Genomic DNA, 19,031 nt, shown 5'->3' with positions numbered 1-19,031 from the left:
CAAACAGAAGCAGCAGGTGTGCTCGAGCGCGCGCGCGTGTGTGTGTGTGTGCACAGTGCAAAGTGACAAGCTCCAGGTGTGATCTCCCAGGGCTGGTGCTGGGTTTTTCCACAAGCAGGCTCAGCTGGGGCATGTTCTGCCCGGGGTGTGAGTCAGCACACAAGTAGTTAAGTCGGCAGCCGGGCTCCCCGGGCTAGCGCAGTGGCCTCCGGGACTTAGCACGCAGCACCGCTCAGCAGAGCCGGGTCCTGGCGCTCCCCAGGAGGACTGACATGCTGCCTGGAACAAACAACAGCAGGTCTAGGTACGTAGCCGGGCTTTGATGGATGGTGTTTTGCTCTCTCCCCAGAGGACAGAGCAATGGTGCTTCGTGGTTGCCAACAGAATCCGGTGTTTATTGAGCCTCCTGTTTCTTGGGGGAAAATGAGTCATAGGGATGGGGGAGGGGAGGGGAGCAGCCTCTTCAGCCTCATTCATGTTTCCCTGGCCGTGGCCCTGCCAGGTTTCCTTAATTCCGTCTGCATTCCAGGGCTGGGAGTTCAGGTCATTTGAATGTCAGCATTAGAGGTGGGGAGGTCAAAAGGGCTCTTTTTGCTTTCTTTCTGTCAGTCTTCAGATCTACATTCAGGGATAGGGATTTGGTTTGAAGAGTTATTTGCTGAGTTGGTGAAGTCGAGTGGCAGAAACTCATTTTCCTGGCCCATTTTGAACGGCAAGGTTCATATTAGCAGTCTTAAGAAGCAAACTTCTCTGAATTTACCCCATGCCTGAGTGAGAGCATGTTTTCAGAGGTGGTCTTTGCCTTGCTTACAGCCTGAAAACTGCCGCTTCAGGTGTCTGCAGTGTGACCTGAGATCACTTTGAGGATCCCGGTTCTTGTAATGAGTCTACTCGACTGGGTCGCCCTGGTCTTCCCATCCCTTTAGATGACTCTATTCTATCGCTCACAAAATAGCTGGAATTCTGAGTAGATGGGAACTACCCTCAAAAACTGGGTTTGGATGGAATTTCCAAGGATATAGGGACTTAGGCAACATTTGGATCTCATTCCATCTCCAATTTTTTTTTAAGAGGTGGGGGTGGGGCAGAGGAAGAGGGAGAGAGAGAGAGAGAGAGAGAGAGAGAGAGAGAATCCTAAGCTGGGTGCGGAGCCTGACACGGGGCTGTATCCCATGACCCTCAGATCATGACCCGAGCCAAAATCAAGGATCGGAAGCTTAACCAACTGAGCCACCCAGCTGCCATCCTCCCCCATTTTTTTTAAACTAGATTACCAGTTTATTATAAAAGGATATAATTCAGGAACAGACAGATACAGGTATGGAGAAGGGGCACAGAGCCTCGCTGCCCTCTCCAGGTTCACCACTCCCCCAAATCTCCACGTGTTTACCAACCTAGAAGCTCTGCAAACCCCATCCTTTTGGGTTTTTATGAAGGCTTCATTACAGAGGCATGATTGATTGAGTCCTCATTCCACGTCTGTTCTGTCACTGCGGCATCAGCCACCAATAACTGACATCGATGACTTTGATGATCAGGCTGATATGTTCACTGCATCAGGAGTCAACAGATGTGAGTTCAAATCCCCTGTCTGCGATGCATTAGCTCATCGAACTTCCTTGAGCCTCATTTGCTTCGTTTGTAAAATTGGGATCTGGTGTGTAAGTATCTGGAATGGCTCTGGTACTCCAGAGAGACATAGGATAGGCTCTGACACCAGATTTAGTGGAGAGATACACACTCATTAAATAGTAAGTACCAGCCTGGAAGAGTGTATACAGCTTCGGAGGAAGAAATGGGGTCAGCCATTTACTGTATGTGGGGGATCGCTGTTCTGAGAGTTAGCATCTTTTCAGCCCTCTGCAGTTTTCACGGCAATATCACACACTCTACTGGCTTCACAATCCTGTAAACTAGGAGGATGAGGAGAGGCATGCCATCATGCCCAGCCCCATCACCTTTACCAAAAGGAAATCTTTAGTGCTGTGAGGTGACCCACCTGGAAACCTTGCCTCATTGGTTAAAGCAGAGATGCCAGGAGCTGGCTCTGAATGCTCTTCCAAATAGGCACCTTTCCAAAGCCTTTCTGCAGTGAGAACTTTGGCAGTCTCTTCCTTTTCCTTGCAGAGAAAGAAGTCCCTACTTCTCTGCTGAGACCGCTACAAGGTCGAGCGTAGGTGAGAAAAATGGAGAGCTTACCAAATCTCTAGTGCAAATACACTGTTGGGAGAGAGAGGGAGGAAACCAAGCTAATCTGGACCACTTCTCAGGGCAGGCAACGGAAGTTCTACTAGCACCGAGGTGGAATGGGTATTTTGGAAAAAATGGTAATAAAAACTTAGACTTGGTGAATTACCCGGTCTTAGGATCAAGACTGTTAAGCAGGAGTTGGAGAACCACCTCATATCACTAGATTTGAATGTCAAGGAACACCTGACAGGGAAGGAACTTTGATACCCAGACTTTCTGAAGCAAGGGACCCTTTTGGCTGTGACTCTAAGTTGTCCCACCCCACCTATTTTCCCGTTCAGCATGCGGGAATTTGTCCCAAATTTCTCCAGAAGAGTGGAGTCCAATTACCCTTGTATCCATGGTCATGAAGCTTCTCCTCACACCTTACTGAGGACAGCTTTAGTGACATTAAAACACTTGAGGAGAAGGGGACAATGTGGTCAGCAGGTAGTCATCCACCACTAGATTATGGCAGCCATTGAAACCACTAGAGGGCAGCGCAGAGACTCATACTGGTGACCACGCTGGGGGTGGGGGGGCGGGGGTGGTGGTGGTGGTGGTGGTGGTGAATTTTAATGTATGCTAATGAGCTTCTTAGGATTCTGCCAAGAAATGAGGTCCCTCAGGGCCCCAGAGAATCTCCGGGGACTGTTTTCCTTATTGTTGTTATTGCTATCCACATTCCCTGATTGCTCTTGAAGACGGGCTTGGTCTGGGAAGAGCAGCTAACAAAAAGATACACATCAAAGCGTATTTATGATTATTTATGATACAAAACAAAGCGGTGTGTACCAGCTGGATGTGGTTTCCACCGCCACCTAGAATATCCAGTCTCCATTCCTGCTCCCCATTGCCTCCCTGGCTCCAAGCATGACACTGTTCTCTTAGATTATACTTAAATGTCTCATCGGCGGCTGGAGAGATATTTGGCCCAGTGACAATGGGGTGTTAAGGAAAGTTCAGCCAGTTGCGTAGAGACTGCCCAACCTCGCTTTTCAGTGACTTCTTTGGTGGCTTGAAATCAACCATGGTGAGAGTATTTACATCACAGAAATTGGCAAATGGTACAACACACCCGGGCTTTTTATTCCTGGAGAGCCGGTTGTTAAACATTTAGCAACACACCACTGCCAATGTTTGTCGCAGAAAAATCTTTGATAAAGGAATGATGTGCTGGTTTAAGGCATTAGGAGAAAAAAAAACAAACAAAAAACAGGGAATGCTACTACCTTCCGAAATGCTCTGACCCCTGAACTATGTTAATTGAATCACATAATGCCATCTTTGTTACCCTACTTACAAGAGGAAGAATTTATAAGGAAATCTTTGCAGCTGAAGTGTAAGAGTTAAGTGTAATCCGTTTCCAGCTCATTTACCATTTGGGGTTAATACAAGTAGAAATAAATTTTCCAAGCCCTAATGTAGAAGATCATTTGTTGAAGTTCATCTCCCTAACTTCATATCCATGGAGCCTGGGTATGACCAGCACTCCACACTGATGAACTCTATGGCCGGGCTAACTTCAGATCTCAGAGAGTGAGGAAGCTGCTGAGAACTTCCTTTATAGGGGCATTCATTCATTGATAGATCCTTAAAGTTTTTCCTCTGGTCATGCTAAACCAAAGGAAATTTTCCTTTTAGAAGATGAGAACTTCCCATGCATGATACTACCATAAAAGAGGAATTATTCGTTAGCACTTAATAGGTGTCTATACTAAAAAAAGAAATAAAGGGCATTGTGAAGCAATCAGATTTAGTCATTAAGTACACCTGATTCTCAGTGAATCCTCACAACCACGGGAAGAGATGGCTACAAGTATAATCGGCAATTTAAGATGAGGAAATTGATGCATCAATGCATTTGGTGAGGGCATTGCTGGGATATGAACTCAAGAGATCTTAATCAAGAACCCATCCTCGTAAGCCACCCTTCTTTAGCATCTCCCTGCAAGACGGGTGACTAGAAATTGAGCTCCTCTCCTCTGAACATGAGCCCCTACTTTTGTCGCACAGATCTCATAATTTGAGCAAGTTTACTATGTTTTATGAAGCCAGGACTCCGTTCAGACGCAAAGTGGAGGTTGAAGGATGGAGCCAGGAAGTTCAAGGTTCAACAGGTGCAGCCATGGCCAGTACCCAGAAGTCATTCTTTCCAACCTTTCCTTAGGCGAAAGAAAAACAAAACTCTTACGAGCCGACTTTTCACCTCTCCTCCTCTTCTGGGTTCCACTAGGAATCGTGAGCAATGTTGTAACATTCTTAGAAGAAACCAGAAGTGTGTTTCTCTCCCACACACCCTCTTCCAGTGTTGCTGGAATCTTGGAAGTAAGGCAACATTCATGACGTTTCTGTTTTGTGTTGTAGTTGCAAGTGTTAGCCTCAGCCCTCACCCTCATGCTTTTGCGCCTGATGTTTATACCCACGTCTCAGACTGAATCCATTTTCTTCTCCACTGCACAGTTGGTTTACCCAACTTTCTTCTTCCGGTGTGGCACCACAAGTCTCTCCCAACCTTAGAACACTGGAGTGATGTTTGATTTCCCCTCTTCTTCTTCTTCTTTTCCCACCTTGACCAATCCAAGTGGCAAATCCTAGGGGGATAACCCACACTTCTTTAATGTAGTTCTCCATTCTCTATTTCCACTGCCAACCCCAGAATACCACCTTGGCTCTGCTTCCCTACCAAATGGGGTCTCCCCTCTTAAATGGCTGCCTGTCTCCAGCCCCACGGTGCCATCAGGTTCCAATTTGCTTATCAGCTCCATCCTCTACAGCATTAGAGCACTAAGCAAGGACAGATCTGGAGTGTCCCAAGAAGAAGTCCTTTGGTCGGTTAGTGATGTCAGCTATGACCGGGGGATGAGAAAGGAGCATCCTCTTTGAGCCTCACCCTGCTCATTTCACTCCATTTTCTTGGTGAATATTGGCAATATGCAGCTCTGTTTATGTTTTTACCTACTCAAAAACATTCAGGGACCCTTCCTTGCATTCACTAAGTTAAGATTCCTCAACCTGGCATTTTATTTATTTATTTATTTTTAAATATTTTATTTATTTGAGAAGAGAGAGAGAGTGAGCATGAGTGGGGGGTGGGGCTGGGGGTCAGGGCAGAGGGAGAGGGAGAAGCAGGCTCCCCACCAAGCAGGGAGCCTGACTTGGGGCTTGATCCCAGGACCCTGAGATCATGACCTGAGCCAAAGGCAGATGCTTAACTAAGCATCCCAGCCATCCCAGACTGAGCCACCCAGGTGCCCCCCCCAAACCTGGCATTTTAGAACATCCAGTAACTTATCCCCTCCACTGCCTCTTTTATTGCTCCCCGACAAAGCCTACATTAGTGGATCTCAAGCTCAGTGTCACAATGGACCAGCGGGCAAGAGAGGGTGGGGTTACCACCAGAGAGCTGACCATCTTCTGTAACACTGTATCCTGTCCTAACTCTGGCATACCTGGGGTATGAATGTGGGAGTGTCACAAAAGAACATCATCTTCCAGAAAGTTAAGGTAGAAAAAGACTGTGTACGGCTGCCCTTGGTGTAGCCAAACCACACTGCTTGCTGTCACATATATTTGGGGCTTCCCTTCCCCTGCACTTGGGCGAACACTGATAGGTTAGCATCCACATCTATATCTGGTAAAATCTGTTCTGTTCTTCAAAGTTTGGCTTCAATTCCATCTCCTTCATGAAGCCTTCCTTGATTTTTCAAACTAGATATGATCCATCCTTTTTGCAAGCCCCCAGAACGTTTTTTAAGATGTTTATGTCAAACCTTGCATTATATTTATTTTGCACCTGTCTTGTATTCCCCCATATAATCAGCAGAGAGAAAGGTTTTTTAATCAAATTTTTAATTTTTTTTATTAAAAAAAATCTATTTCACTGGGCTGCATACATGGTAGGACCTTCATGAACTGACCTCTTCTGACCACCCTCATCATGTTTTTCCTCAGTACCCCGTTTGCCTTCTCTGCCCTTGTAATAGCAGACAGCTTTGCACATGCCATGCCTTCTGATCAGGGGAAGTAGATTGCCAGAACAGCCACAGTTCTCCACCTTCCCCTGAATCTATGCCTCCCGCAATATGACTTCTCATCAAGAGGTGGAGACCATTTCTCTTCCCCTTGAATCTGGGCTGGCCCCACAACTTGCTTTGGTCAGGACAATGCAGCAGAAGTTACAACATGTCAGTACAGAGCCTAGCTTGCACATTTCCACTCGTTTTCTTGGAAACTGGCCCAGATGCCACGTGAAACAACCCTGGGCCAGCCTGTAGGAGGATGAGGGACCATGTGTAACAGAGATGGGCTGTCCAGTAGAAGCCATCCTAAACCAGCAGCTCCAGCCAAATCCTAACCAACCCAGCAGCTCTCTGTTGATGCATTTGCAAGCCCCAGCTCAGCAGAACTGCCCCGTTCGCCCAGCCACATGGGTAGCCCACAGAATCATGAGCTAAACAAATTGTTACCTCCAGCTATTAAGCTTTGGAGTGGTTTGTTACGCAGCCAATGCTAACTGATATATTAGGTTAATAGCTACCTTTCTGAACTCCACTTAGATATCAGTTCCTTGGCAAAGCCATCTCTGACCCCTTTCGAGTCTGGGTCAGGGTTCCCTGTTAGGTACCCCAGAGGCCCACAGAGTCCAGTGTTATAATTACTTGGCAATCATCTCTATCTTACATGAGACTGTAAGATTTTTGAAGTCAGGAATTTTGTCTTAGGAATTACATTCTTTGGGTCCTGCACAGTATCTGGGACTTGGTAAATGCTTGAGGAATATATTTAAATGAAGGAAGCAGTGGATTAAATCAGAGGCTGTAACCCATAGCCTACATATGTTCAATTTGTCCCACATAAAGTGATTGATACAATGTTTTTTAAAACCTTGTTTGCCTACATTTGAAAATCAAGAAATTTAAGATAAGACCCATGTTACTAAATGTTCACTAAAAGAAATGGAAAGGTGCATCGATATTGGGCCTTCATTTCTTCATTTATCATCGAATCTGTGTGGTTCTGCTATGTCTGCGAGTTTCGCTCAGCTGCTTACCCGCTATAAAACACTCGACACTTAGGTAAGCTGCTGATAAATGTGTCCGCTCACCCAGTTCTGCCTGCTGATGGGAGGCAGCTTCTCTCTTCCTGGCAAGATTTGAAGCATTGCTCATAATCTCATTTTTCTCCTCTCCAAGTTGAGTTTGTTTTTTCTCCCTCCAAAGGGTTTTCAAGAGTAATTTGGCTTACTGCCTGCCTCAACTAGAGCCAGATGTTTTCTTCCATCTCCTAATTCATTTTCATTATGGCAGGAATTGTGGTTTGGCTGGAGGTAGCCTCCTCACCCAGCAATGCTGGCAGGCCTGTCAGAAACATGACGGTTTTCTGATGTTTTTCCCCTTTAATGGTGCTCAGAAGGGTCTATGTAAAACCTACTATTCATGGTCTTTTTCCGAACGTATTGCAGAACCTTTTTAAAAAATTAATCAATTACTTTTGTGATTACTGATTCTATTTACAAGGCTTAGAACTCACTGATGTTCGGCAGGAATGCGCTGCTATAGGTATACCAGTTGTTTACCCTGGCATCTGTTCTAATTGGTCAGGGCTCGGGCTGAACCAGTAGTTAAATCTTTTGAACATATCAACCCTGAACGTAACACATTGGAATGGAAAACATGCTAGTCTCCAATTATGCCTGTACCTTTGGACTCCTCTATGAGGCAACAGGCTTAAGAATGTGGTCACAGCTCTATGCCACTTGGTGGTATCAATTCTCTTATGTAAATACCAACTTAATTATCCAGTTCAGAAGAAACTTTATCTCTTATGGTGCATCCAAAGTTCAGTTTACCGGGGCATGAAGGGCAGCTCAGCCTGTTTTCTTTTCTTTTTTTTTTTTTTCTATTTGAGAGAGAGAATGAGATAGAGAGAGCATGAGCGGGGGGAGGGTCAGAGGGAGAAGCAGACTCCCTGCTGAGCAGGGAGCCCAACGCGGGACTCGATCCCGGGACCCCAGGATCATGACCTGAGCCGAAGGCAGTCGCTTAACCAACTGAGCCACCCAGGCGCCCCTGTTTTCTGATTAGTGAAATGAATAAGCAGGTAGAACTTGCTCTGTTCCATTAGGCCCAACTAAATTAGTTGTTGCCTCATTATTTCTAAAAGTCCCTTGGGATCAGAGAGCCAACTTACGAGTTCAACCAAGATGGAGTCTGAAGTGGACACAGTCTACCTCATAAAGCCAAGAGAAGGAACAGGAACTCTCTTTTTTGTAGTGGTTGTTCTTCATTTAAGAATACATAAGAAGAGACTAGCAGAGTTGACACCTCCTTTTTCAGCCTCATTGGAAATTAGGTTACTCTATGTGACTTTTTCACATCTGTATTCATCCACTGAAAAAAAAATACCTTTGTATCACAAAAGTAATACACAATCAGGGCAAAACATTTTAATATGGTTAAGCAAAATGCAGATATAAATAAGTAATATAAATAAATAAATAAAAATTTTCCCCAAATCGCAATAGCATTCAGAATGGATTAGTCTAGTTATCTCTTTGTCTCTGTCTCTCTCTCTCTCTATATTTTTGACAGCTTTAAAACTTGGGACTGTTTTCTTTTAAACCCCAAGCTTTAAAAAAAATCTTGAAGGGGATGTTTTCAAATCTGTTACACATTCTCCTGCTGTGTTAGAGATTGTTAAGCAAAAATGACTCAGGTTGTCGTTCTGACTACTGATCATTGTCATGGCTGAGTCACTGTCTCTAGAACCTCCTTTACGTGCTACTCTTATCATCTGTGTGCCTGCTTCTAGAGACCTGGAGTTTTCCAGTTTTCTATGATCAGAAGAAAAAGAATGGTTGGTTAGAACTGTTTGTCAATTAAAAGTCAACAAGTTCTGCACAGGTAAAATGCAGACTTTATTCCATAATTTTCTGTGACCTGGAGATATTTTATATTTACTTCCCATTTATATTTATGTCTTAAGAGTTGAGACTGAATTAGAGAGATTTTAGTATATTATGAAATGTAACATTGAGCATCTTTTCATGTACGGTTCATCATTTGGGTGTCTTCTTTGGAAAAAAATGTCTAGTTCTGCCCACTTTTTAATTGGATTATTTGTTTTTTTGCTATTGAGTTATAGGAGTTCTTTACATATTTTGGATTAATCCCTTATCTGACATATGGTTTGCAAATGTTTTCTCCCATTCATTTTGTTGCTCATTTCCTTTGTTGGGCAGAAGTTTTCGTCTGGTGTAATCCCACCTGTTGCTTGTACTTTTTGCATCATATTCACAAAAATCATTGCCAAGGCTAATGTTAAGGAGCTTCTTCCCTGACATTTCTTGTAGGAGTTTTACAGTTTCAGGTCTTACGTTTAAGTCTTTAATCCATTTTGAGTTAATTTCTGTGAGTGGTGTAAGATAGGGGTCAAATTTCATTTCTCTTTATGTGGTCATCCAGGAATAAAATCATTTGATTTTTTAAGTTTAAATTCAATTAGCCAATGTATCATTAGTTTTTGATATAATGTTCATTGATTCATTAGTTGCGTATAACACCCAGTGCTCATCACATCACGTGCCCTCCTTAATGCCCATCACCCAGTTACCCCATCCACCCACCCACCTCCCCTTCCGCAACCCTCAGTTTGTTTCCCAGAGTCAAGAGTCTCAAATGGCTTGTCTCTGATTTGTGGCACTTATTGGACTGAAAGAAATGTCAAAGAAGATACAAGATTTAGCTAAAGAGTCCTCTTCATGAACTGGTGTTAATCTGGTGGCTATGTTCATCAAAATGGGTAGGGGGCTTGCTCTGGAAAAATCGTTGCTTAACAGAGAAGCATTTACTTCTTGCTTATGCAAAGTGCAGTCCTGGTCCGATGACTCTCTGGAGTAGGTTTCTTCCAAGTGGTGACTCAGGGATCGTGTAACCTATCATCTGGAACAGGCAGTTATCAGGGTCACCAGAGCAGAGGAAGAGAGATGATGGAGAACCCACACCCCCTCTAAATGCCTCTGCACTAAATACTTCAATCTGCAAGTGACACATGTCATTGCCACTCACAGCCCATTGACCAGTGACTACCAGGGACCTGGAGAGCATAACCTCCCTGTATGCCCACAAAAGAGCAGAGGACCAGATATGGGTGAGGGCTTCAAGGCTCCATCACCATGACCTTAGGCAAGTACTGGAATTTCTCTATCTGGCAGGGGGCAACCGTGGAATCCTTACCTCTTTCCACCATCCTGAGTCTAAATCTGATTTCTTCTTAGCTTTGTGATTTTGACTGCTTTGTAGACACTATGTCCTCTTACTCTAACAGTATCGGGCAGCTACGAGTAAGGGACAGATGCTTGATTTTACTGGCAATATAACCTTTGGCTAATTGTTTCATTTCTCTTGGACTCTTTATTTTTCTTTTTAATTGGAATGTAGAATGGCGATAGGAACAGTGCCATCCTCAGAATATTGCTGTGGGTACTCAATGAGACAACTCATGTAATGTTTTAGGACAGCGTCTGGAGCATATGATGAGTTCAGTCCATTCATGTTATTTTATTTTTTATTTGTATTTTTTGAAGGTGACTGTCCTCCTTGTGCTGGCTTGATGAATGCCTACATAGGAACAGCTCAATACGTTGGTGTTGTCCTTCGTGTCCTGGCGTGATTGGTCAGCCCAATCCATGCCAGTCCCTTTCATCTACTGACGCATAAAATGGAGTCACAAACTCTGTAGGGGATCGGAGTCTTTTCCCAAGACCATCAACCCCCCTTGCAGTTGTGTCTCATCTGCATTAGCTTAGATTCCATCGCTGCCTGGCCCTGTCTTGGCTCTGTATCTCAGTTGGATCCTGCCTTTGGCTCCCACAAGCTCAATATTCCTGTCTGGCTTCCCCCATCGTTGAGCTCTGGCGGTCTCTCTTAGAATTATGAGAGAAGTCTGGGCTGGCCCCTTGCATTTCTGTAGTACTCATTTCCCTCAGCGGGGAGCTGCCCACCCTAAACTCAGCCCCTCATGATACAAACCCTGCCTCACCTTCTGGTTCACACACAGGCTTGGTCCTGGCCTCCACACAGCAGAGGGAACATCAGACACCCCCTCTCCTTTCACGAGCCACCCCCTTTAAGCCTGGGCATTTCTGGTGCCACCTAACCCTTATCGCCATCCCAAACCAATGAAAAGCCAGGATGTTAAGTCCTCCCACAGGCATTATCCCTCCAGGTGGATATACACAAGCAAGAATTTTTTCTCTCCCCACTCCCCTGAATCTTAAGTAGATTGTCCTTGGGAATGAGCCAGACAAATTAGAGCAAGAGAGAATGTGAGAAACGGCATGTGTTCACTCTCCAGCATGGGGTGGGGGGGGTGGGGAGTCCAGTTGCCCTCCCCCCTTGCTTTTTGGCTACTATCTAGTGCAGGGGGAGATGTCTGTGAATCGTTGTCAGTGTATTTGCTCTGGGCAAGGAAGAAAGCAATTTTCACCAGGTAGGGTTCCTCCTCAGGCTTGGTTCTGCCCCAAACAAGAAAGACAAAATGCTTTCATGTCAAGCTCCACTTGGTTGTCCTTTTCCCCGTTGGCCAGAGAGAACATTGAGTCAGGCTAGACTTTGATATAAGTAAATTTTCTGCTTCTCTTGGTCCTCTCCCCCCAAGTTCTATCAAAGGATAATATGGTATTTTTTACCCCTATACATCCACGTACCTCCCTCCCCCCTGTAACCATCAGTTTGATCTCTGTACTTACAAGTTGGTTTCTTGGTTTGTCTTTCTCTCTGCCCCCGCCCTTTTTTGTTTTGTTTCTTAAATTCCACATGAGTGGAATCAGGTGGTATTTGTCTCTCTCTGACTGACTTATTTTGCTTAGCATAATATTCTCTAGGTCCATCCATATTGTTGCAAATGGCAAACTTCTGTTTAATGGCTGAATGATATTCCGTTGTGTATATATATCACATCTTCTTTATCCGTTCATTTATTGATGGACACAGGCTGCTTCCATAATTTGGCTACTCTAAATAATGCATTAATAAACAGAGTACATGCATTCCTTTGGATTACTGTTTTTACATTTTTGGGGGGGTTTTTAAATACCCAGTAGTGTGATTCCTGAATTGTATGGTAGCTCTATTTTTAACTTTTTGAGGAAACTCCATACTGTTTTCCACAGTGGCTGCACCAGCTTGCATTCCCACCTATAGGGCAAGAGGGTTCCTTTTTCTCCACATCGTCACCAACATTTGCTGTTTCTTGTGTTTTTTATTTTAGCCATTCTGAGGTGTGAGGTGATAGCTCATTGTGGTTTTGAGTTGCATTTCCCTGATGTCAAGTGATGTTGAGCATCTTTTCATGTGTGTGTTGGCCATCTGGATGTCTTCTTTGGAGAAACGTCTGTTTATGTTTTCTATCCATTTTTAATAGGATTATGTGTTTTTTCGGTGTTAATTGTATAAATTCTTTATATATTTTTGATACTAACCCTTTATCAGATATGTCATTGGCTAATATCTTCTAACATTCCTTAGGCTGCCTTAGGTTGTCTTTTAGTTTTGTTGGTTGTTTCCTTCACTGTGCAGAAGCTTTCTATTTTGATGTAGTCCCAATAGTTCATTTTTACTTTTATTTCCCTTGCCTCAGGAGACCTATCTAGAGAAATGTTGCTACAGCCGCCAATGTCAGAGAACTTACTGCCTGTGCTCTCTTCGAGGATTTTTGTGGTTTCAGGTCTCACATTTAGGTCTTTAATCCATTTTGAGTTTATTTTTTGTATATGGTGAAAGAAAATGGTACAGTTTCATTCTTTTGCACATTGCTGTCCAGTTTTCCTAATACCATTTATTGAAGAGAGCGTCTTTTCCTCATCGGATATTTATTTCTCCTTTGTCGAAGATTAATTGACCATATAATTGTGGGTTTATTTCTGGGTTTTTTATTCTGTTCTATTGATCTATGTGTCTGTTTTTGTGCCAGTACCACACTGTTTTGATTGCTACAACTTTGTAATATAACTTGAAGCTTGGAATTGTGATGCCATCGGCTTTGGTTTTCTTTTTCAACATTCCTCTGGCTATTTGGGGTCTTTTCTGGTTCCATACAAATTTTAGGATGATTTGTTCCAGCTCTGTGAAAAAAGTTGATGGTATTTTGATAGGGATTGCATTGAATGTATAGATATCTCTAGGTAGCATACATTTTAACAATATGTGTTCTTGCAGTCCGTGAGTATGGAACATTTTTCCATTTCTTTGTGTCTTCCTCAATCTCTTATGAGTGTTCTATAGTTTTCTGAGTACAGATCTTTTACCTCTTTGGTTAGGTTTTTTCCTAGGTATCTTATGGTTTTTGGTGCATTTGTAAATGGGATCGACTTCTTAATTTCTCTTTCTTCTGTCTCAGTGTTAGTGTATAGAAATGCAACTGATTTCTGTGCATTGATTTCATATCCTGACATGTTGCTAATTTCCTGTATGAGTTCTAGCAATTTTGGGGTGGAGTTTTTGGGTTTTCCACATAGGGTATCATGTCATCTGCAAAGAGTGAGAGTTTGACTTCTTGGCCGATTCGGATGCCTCATTTCTTTTTGTCTGATTGCTGAGGCTAGGACTTCTAGTACTATGTTGAACAACAGTGGTGAGAATGAACATCCTTGTCTTGTTCCTGACCTTAGGGGGAAAGCATTCAGTTTTTCCCTATCAAGGATAATTTTTTCTGTGGGTTTTTCATATATGACCTTTATTATGTTGAAATATGTTTCCTCTAGACCTACTTTGTTGAGGGTTTTCATCATGAATCGTTGTTGTACTTTGTCAAACCTTTTTTCTGCATCTACTGAAATGATCATATGGTTTTTACCGTTTCTCTTATTGATGTGACATATCATGCTGATTGTTTTGTGAATATTGAACCACAGTTGCGTGCTGGAAATAAATTCCACTTGATCGTGGTGTATGATTTTTTTAAATGTATTGTTGGATTCAGTTATTGCTTGTATTTTGTTGAGATTTTTGCATTTGTGTTCATTAGAGATATTGACCAGTAGTTCTCTCTGTTTTTATTTATTTATTTTTTTGTGATGTCTTTATTTGGTTTTGGTATTAGGGTATTGCTAGCCTCATAGAGTGAATTTGGAAGTTTTCCTTCCTTTTCTATTTTTTGGAATAGTTGAAAAAAATAGGTATTAACCCTTCTTTAAATGTTTGGTAGAATTCACATGTGAAGCCATCTGGTCCTGGACTTCCGTTTGTTGGGAGGTTTTTGATTACTGATTCAATTTCATTGCTGGTAATTAGTCTATTCAAATTTTCTATTTCTTCCTGCTTCAATTTTGGTATATTATATGTTTCTAGGAATTTACCCATTTCTTCTAGGTTGTCCAATTTGTTGGCATATAATATTTCATAATCTCATAATTCCTTGTATTTCTGTGGTGTCAGTTGTTTATATTTCCTCCTTCATGTGTGATTTTATTTATTTGGGTCCTCTCACTCTCTCTCTTTTTTTATGTGTGTAGTTAGATGTTTATCAATTTTGTTGATCTTTTCAAAGAACGAGTTCCTGGTTTCACTGATCTGTTCTATTGATTTTTTAGTTTTTATATCATTTATTGCTGCTCTAATCTTTATTATTTCCTTCCTTCTGCTAGTTTGGGGTTTTGTTTGTTCTTCTTCTGGCTCCTTTAAATGTAAGGTTAGGTTGTTTATTTGAGATTTTTCTTGCTTCTTGGGGTAGGCCTGTATTGCCATATACTTCCCTCTTAGAACGACTTTTGCTGCATCCCAACGGTTTTGGACTGTTGTGTTTTCATTTTCATTTGTTTCCATGTAGTTTTTTATTTCCTCTTTGATTTTCTGGTTGACTCATTCATTGTTTAGTAACATGTTATTTAACTTCCATGTAGTTGTGGTCTTTCCAGATTTTTTTCTTGTCGTTGATTTGTAGTTTCATAAATTGTGGTCAGAAAAGATGTGTGGTATGACTTCATTGTTCTTCAATCTGTTGAGACTTGTTTTGTGGCCTAACGTGTGATCTCTTCTGGAGAATGTTCTGTGTGAACCTGAAAAGAATGTGTGTTGTGCTATTTTAGGATGGAATGTTCTGAATATATCTGTTAAATCCATCTGGTCCGGTGTGTCATTCAAAGCCACTGTTTTCTTGTTGATTTGCTGTTTGGATGATGTGTCCATCAATGTAAAGTGGGGTGTTAAGTTCTCCTACTATTACTGTATTAATATCAATTATTTCCTTTATGCTTGTTATTAACTGTTTTATGTATTTGGGTGCTCCCAGTTTGGGTGCATAAATATTTATAATTATTATATCTTCTTGTTGGATTGTCCCCTTTATGATTATATATAGTGCCCTTCTTTGTCTCTTGTTACAGTCTTTGTTTTAAAGTCTATTTTGTCTGATATTTGTTGCTACTCCAGCTTTCTTTTGATGTCCATTTGCATGATAAATGTTTCTCCATTCCCTCACTTTCAATCTTCAGGTGTCTTTAGGTTTGAAATGAGACTCTTGTAGATAGCAAATAGATGGGTCTTGTTTTTTTATCCATTCTGTCACCCTATATCTTTTGATTGGAGAGTTTAGTCCATTTATATTCAAATAATTATTGATAGATATGTATTTATTGCCATTTTGTTACTTGTTTTGTGGTTGTTTATGTAGTTTTTCTTGATATTTTCTTCTCTTCCTTTCTTTCATGGCTTGTTGGCTTTCTTTAGTGATATATTTTGTTTTTTTCCTCCTTATTCTTTGCATATTTATTATTTTGCACTTTGATGTGTGGTTATCATTAAATTTGTATATAACATCTGCATATAGATAGCAGTCTATATTTTTTTTTTTTAAAGACTCTATTTATTTATTCATGAGAGACAGAGAGAGAGAGAGAGGCAGAGGGAGAAGCAGGCTCCCAAGGAGCAGAGAGCCCGATGTGGGACTCGATCCCAGGACCCCGGGATCATGACCTGAGCCGAAGGCAGACGCTTAACCATCTGAGCCACCCAGGCGCCCTAGATAGCAGTCTATATTAAGTTGATGGTCATTTAAATTTGAACCCATTCTTTACTCCTGTCCTCCCCATGTTTTAGGTTTATGGTGTCGTATTTTACTTTTATTTTACGAATCCCTTGTCTGATTTTTACAGAAATACTTAATTTTACTGCTTTTGTGTTTTTTCCTTTTTATACCCTCACTTATGTTCTTTCCTTTCTACTCACAGAGTTCCCTGTAATATTTCTTATAGGGCTGGTTTAGTGGTCATGAACTCCTTTTAGTTTTTGTTTATCTGAGAAACTCTTTTTTTTTTTCTTTTTTAGAGAAACTCTTTATCTCTCCTTCTATTCTAAATGACAACCTTGCTGAATAGAGTATTCTTGGCTGCAGATTTTTCCTTTTCAGCACTTTGAATTTATCATGCCACTCCCTTTTGGCCTGTAAAGTGCTGAAAAATCTGCTGATAACCATATGTAACTGTCTTATTTTCTCTAACTGCTTTTAAAATCTTTTCTTTATCACTTTTGCGATTTTAATTACCCTGTGTCTTGGTGTGGATCTCCTTGGGTTGATTTTGGAGAGGAGGGTCTCTGTGCTTCCTGGATCTAAACATTGATTTCCTTCCCCAGATTAGGGAAGTTTTCAGCTATTATTTCTTCAAATTAATTTTCTGCCCCCCTTTCTCTATCTTCTTCTGGGATCCTTATAGTGTGAAAAATGTGGTATTTTTTCCACTGTGCACCGTGCAGGTGGGAGATGCCAAGCCTCTGAGGTTTATGTAGAGGGACTGAATTACATCAAGAGATACTGTCACCTTGTTCCTGAAATGAAGATAAATGCAACTGCAGCCTGTTTTCCCCAATCTGCCTTCATAATCTTGTATGGCAAACTGGTCAAATTTTTCTGCCAAAACAATAAATCCATATCTGTGGTTTTGGAAAAAGATGAATCACCAGAGAAGAATTTCCAAATATTCTGCAAAGGTTATATAGCCCCACAGTGGTTTTCTAGCAGTAGGAAAATGAGGAAAATTTTAGATTCCAGTCTTACCTACATTTCAAACCCTCTACGTGTTTCAAAAACAACAAAGACACCCCTTCTTCCCAAGGCTGAGTTTGTTAAACTCTAATGGGGAGATCATTAGAGCTACCCATGAGGAATACATCAAGAAAAGAACTGTGCTCTAAGGTTTAAATGCATGGAACCAACCACTCTTGGGCATCCACATGTGGCCTAATTAATATGGTAACTCATTCACATCAAGCTGTAGAGTTATCAAAGAACTTTAAAAAAAATATTGTCTATGTGAAACTTTCAGCAAGGTAGATTTTTGTTAGTCTCCATTTTCCTAAAAAGGAAAATGGAACAGAGGGATTAAGGTCACTGAGAAAAAAGCCTCCATCTTCAGATTCCAAATTCTAGTCCTTTCCATATACTCAATCTTTTGCCTTTGTCTTTTGCCCTTTGTATTGAAGGCGGGACTGAGTAAATTTGGAGAGAGAAACTCTGCAGCCCCAGAGGAGTGTATCTATTTTTTTCTATGAGAAAAACAGGACTGTCAATATTGTTGGGAACAAGGGCTTTGTGAACCCCCCAGAAAAGAAGAACCGCAGCGCACTGCTCTGTGACACGTCATCTTCCTCCTGGGCTCTGCCACTCTGGTCAGAGCTGTGACCTCCCTCATAGAAGGAACCTGGGCTCTCCACTGCAGTGAAGTGCATCCATTAGTCTCAATTTCAAGTTCAACATACGACAGGTGCAAAAGGGGTTTAATAGGAAACAGTCTCTCCAGCTTAGAACAGAAGGGACCTCTTTTCTATCGCTTGAGGTTTGAGGTCAAGATTCAACAGAGACAAGTGTAAAGGTGAATCTATAAATGTCATCTGATAATGGGACTGCTTTGAGGTTCAAAGGGATTTTTCATTACTTGGCAAAATGTATGAGGTGGTAAGGTACCAATATGGCAGCCCTGTGTACTTAAAACTAATTTCTTTTCTGAGTTAATGAAGAATTCATTGGGTCAGAGTGCCCATCACTTTTAACTTTAAAAATGTTCCCAGAGGCAGCTTGGCATACAGTGTCCAGTGATTAGAATGCATATATTCTCCAAAGGGAGGCCCAATGCTCACTTTCATGAGATTTAGCTTGGACAGGTTCTTAAGTTGGAGGTAACAGAATCAAATCCAGCTAGCTCAAGAGGAACAGGATATATTAGGGGATAGAGATAACTTGCCCAATCATTGTGAAGGCTCAAAACAGAGAATTGTGGTTGACCTTCCAGAAAAAATTCTCCAACTTAAATACAGACCTGATCTGCTGAGGGATAGGCTGCTTTGGTACTGGTCCTGGAAGGAAGTGGCTACAGCATCTAGAAGAAGCCACCATACTGCTGTCTCAGAGTCATGTTGCCACAATCCAAACCAACAAGACAGATGTGCAATACAGAGTGTCTCTTCCCATGTGGCTCAGTTCTGAATCAAAGTCTCACACTAGTGCATCTGAAAGGCAGAACTGAAACTGCATCTGGAACTCTAGGCAAATGAGCGTCTGGCGTTGCCATGCCCGCTGGGTTTAGAAAGGGTATTGAGGGAAGCCCTCTACAAAGCCAGTAGTGCTTTAAACCACAACTCTTCCCTCCACTTGCATACTAAAGAGCAAAGCTTATTTCCCATCCATCTAGCCTCTCACCTATCCCTTTATCTGTCTATCACCCATCCATTTATCCGTCCATACATGTATCCACCCATCCACCCATTCTTCACCCATCCACCATCCATCCATCCACCTACCCATCCACCCAT

At 42.0% G+C, this 19,031-nt stretch overlaps 1 protein-coding gene across 4 annotated transcripts in view; it reads left to right on the top strand.

Annotated features, from left to right (window-relative positions):
- Window positions 1–243: 243 nt before the first annotated feature.
- Window positions 244–19,031, top strand: part of ASAH2 (N-acylsphingosine amidohydrolase 2) — a 92,094-nt gene continuing 73,306 nt past the window's right edge. For all 4 annotated transcript variants that reach the window (XM_021696190.1, XM_021696191.1, XM_021696189.1 and 1 more), the window contains exon 1: window positions 244–304. The gene's annotated coding sequence lies outside the window, so the exon portion shown is untranslated. The remainder of the gene's footprint in view (window positions 305–19,031) is intronic.

This window comes from Neomonachus schauinslandi, chromosome 6 (genome assembly GCF_002201575.2).
Source record: "Neomonachus schauinslandi chromosome 6, ASM220157v2, whole genome shotgun sequence".
NCBI lineage: Eukaryota > Metazoa > Chordata > Mammalia > Carnivora > Phocidae > Neomonachus > Neomonachus schauinslandi.
Note: the sequence above shows the minus strand (reverse complement) of the source record. Positions and strands in the feature narration are given on the sequence as shown.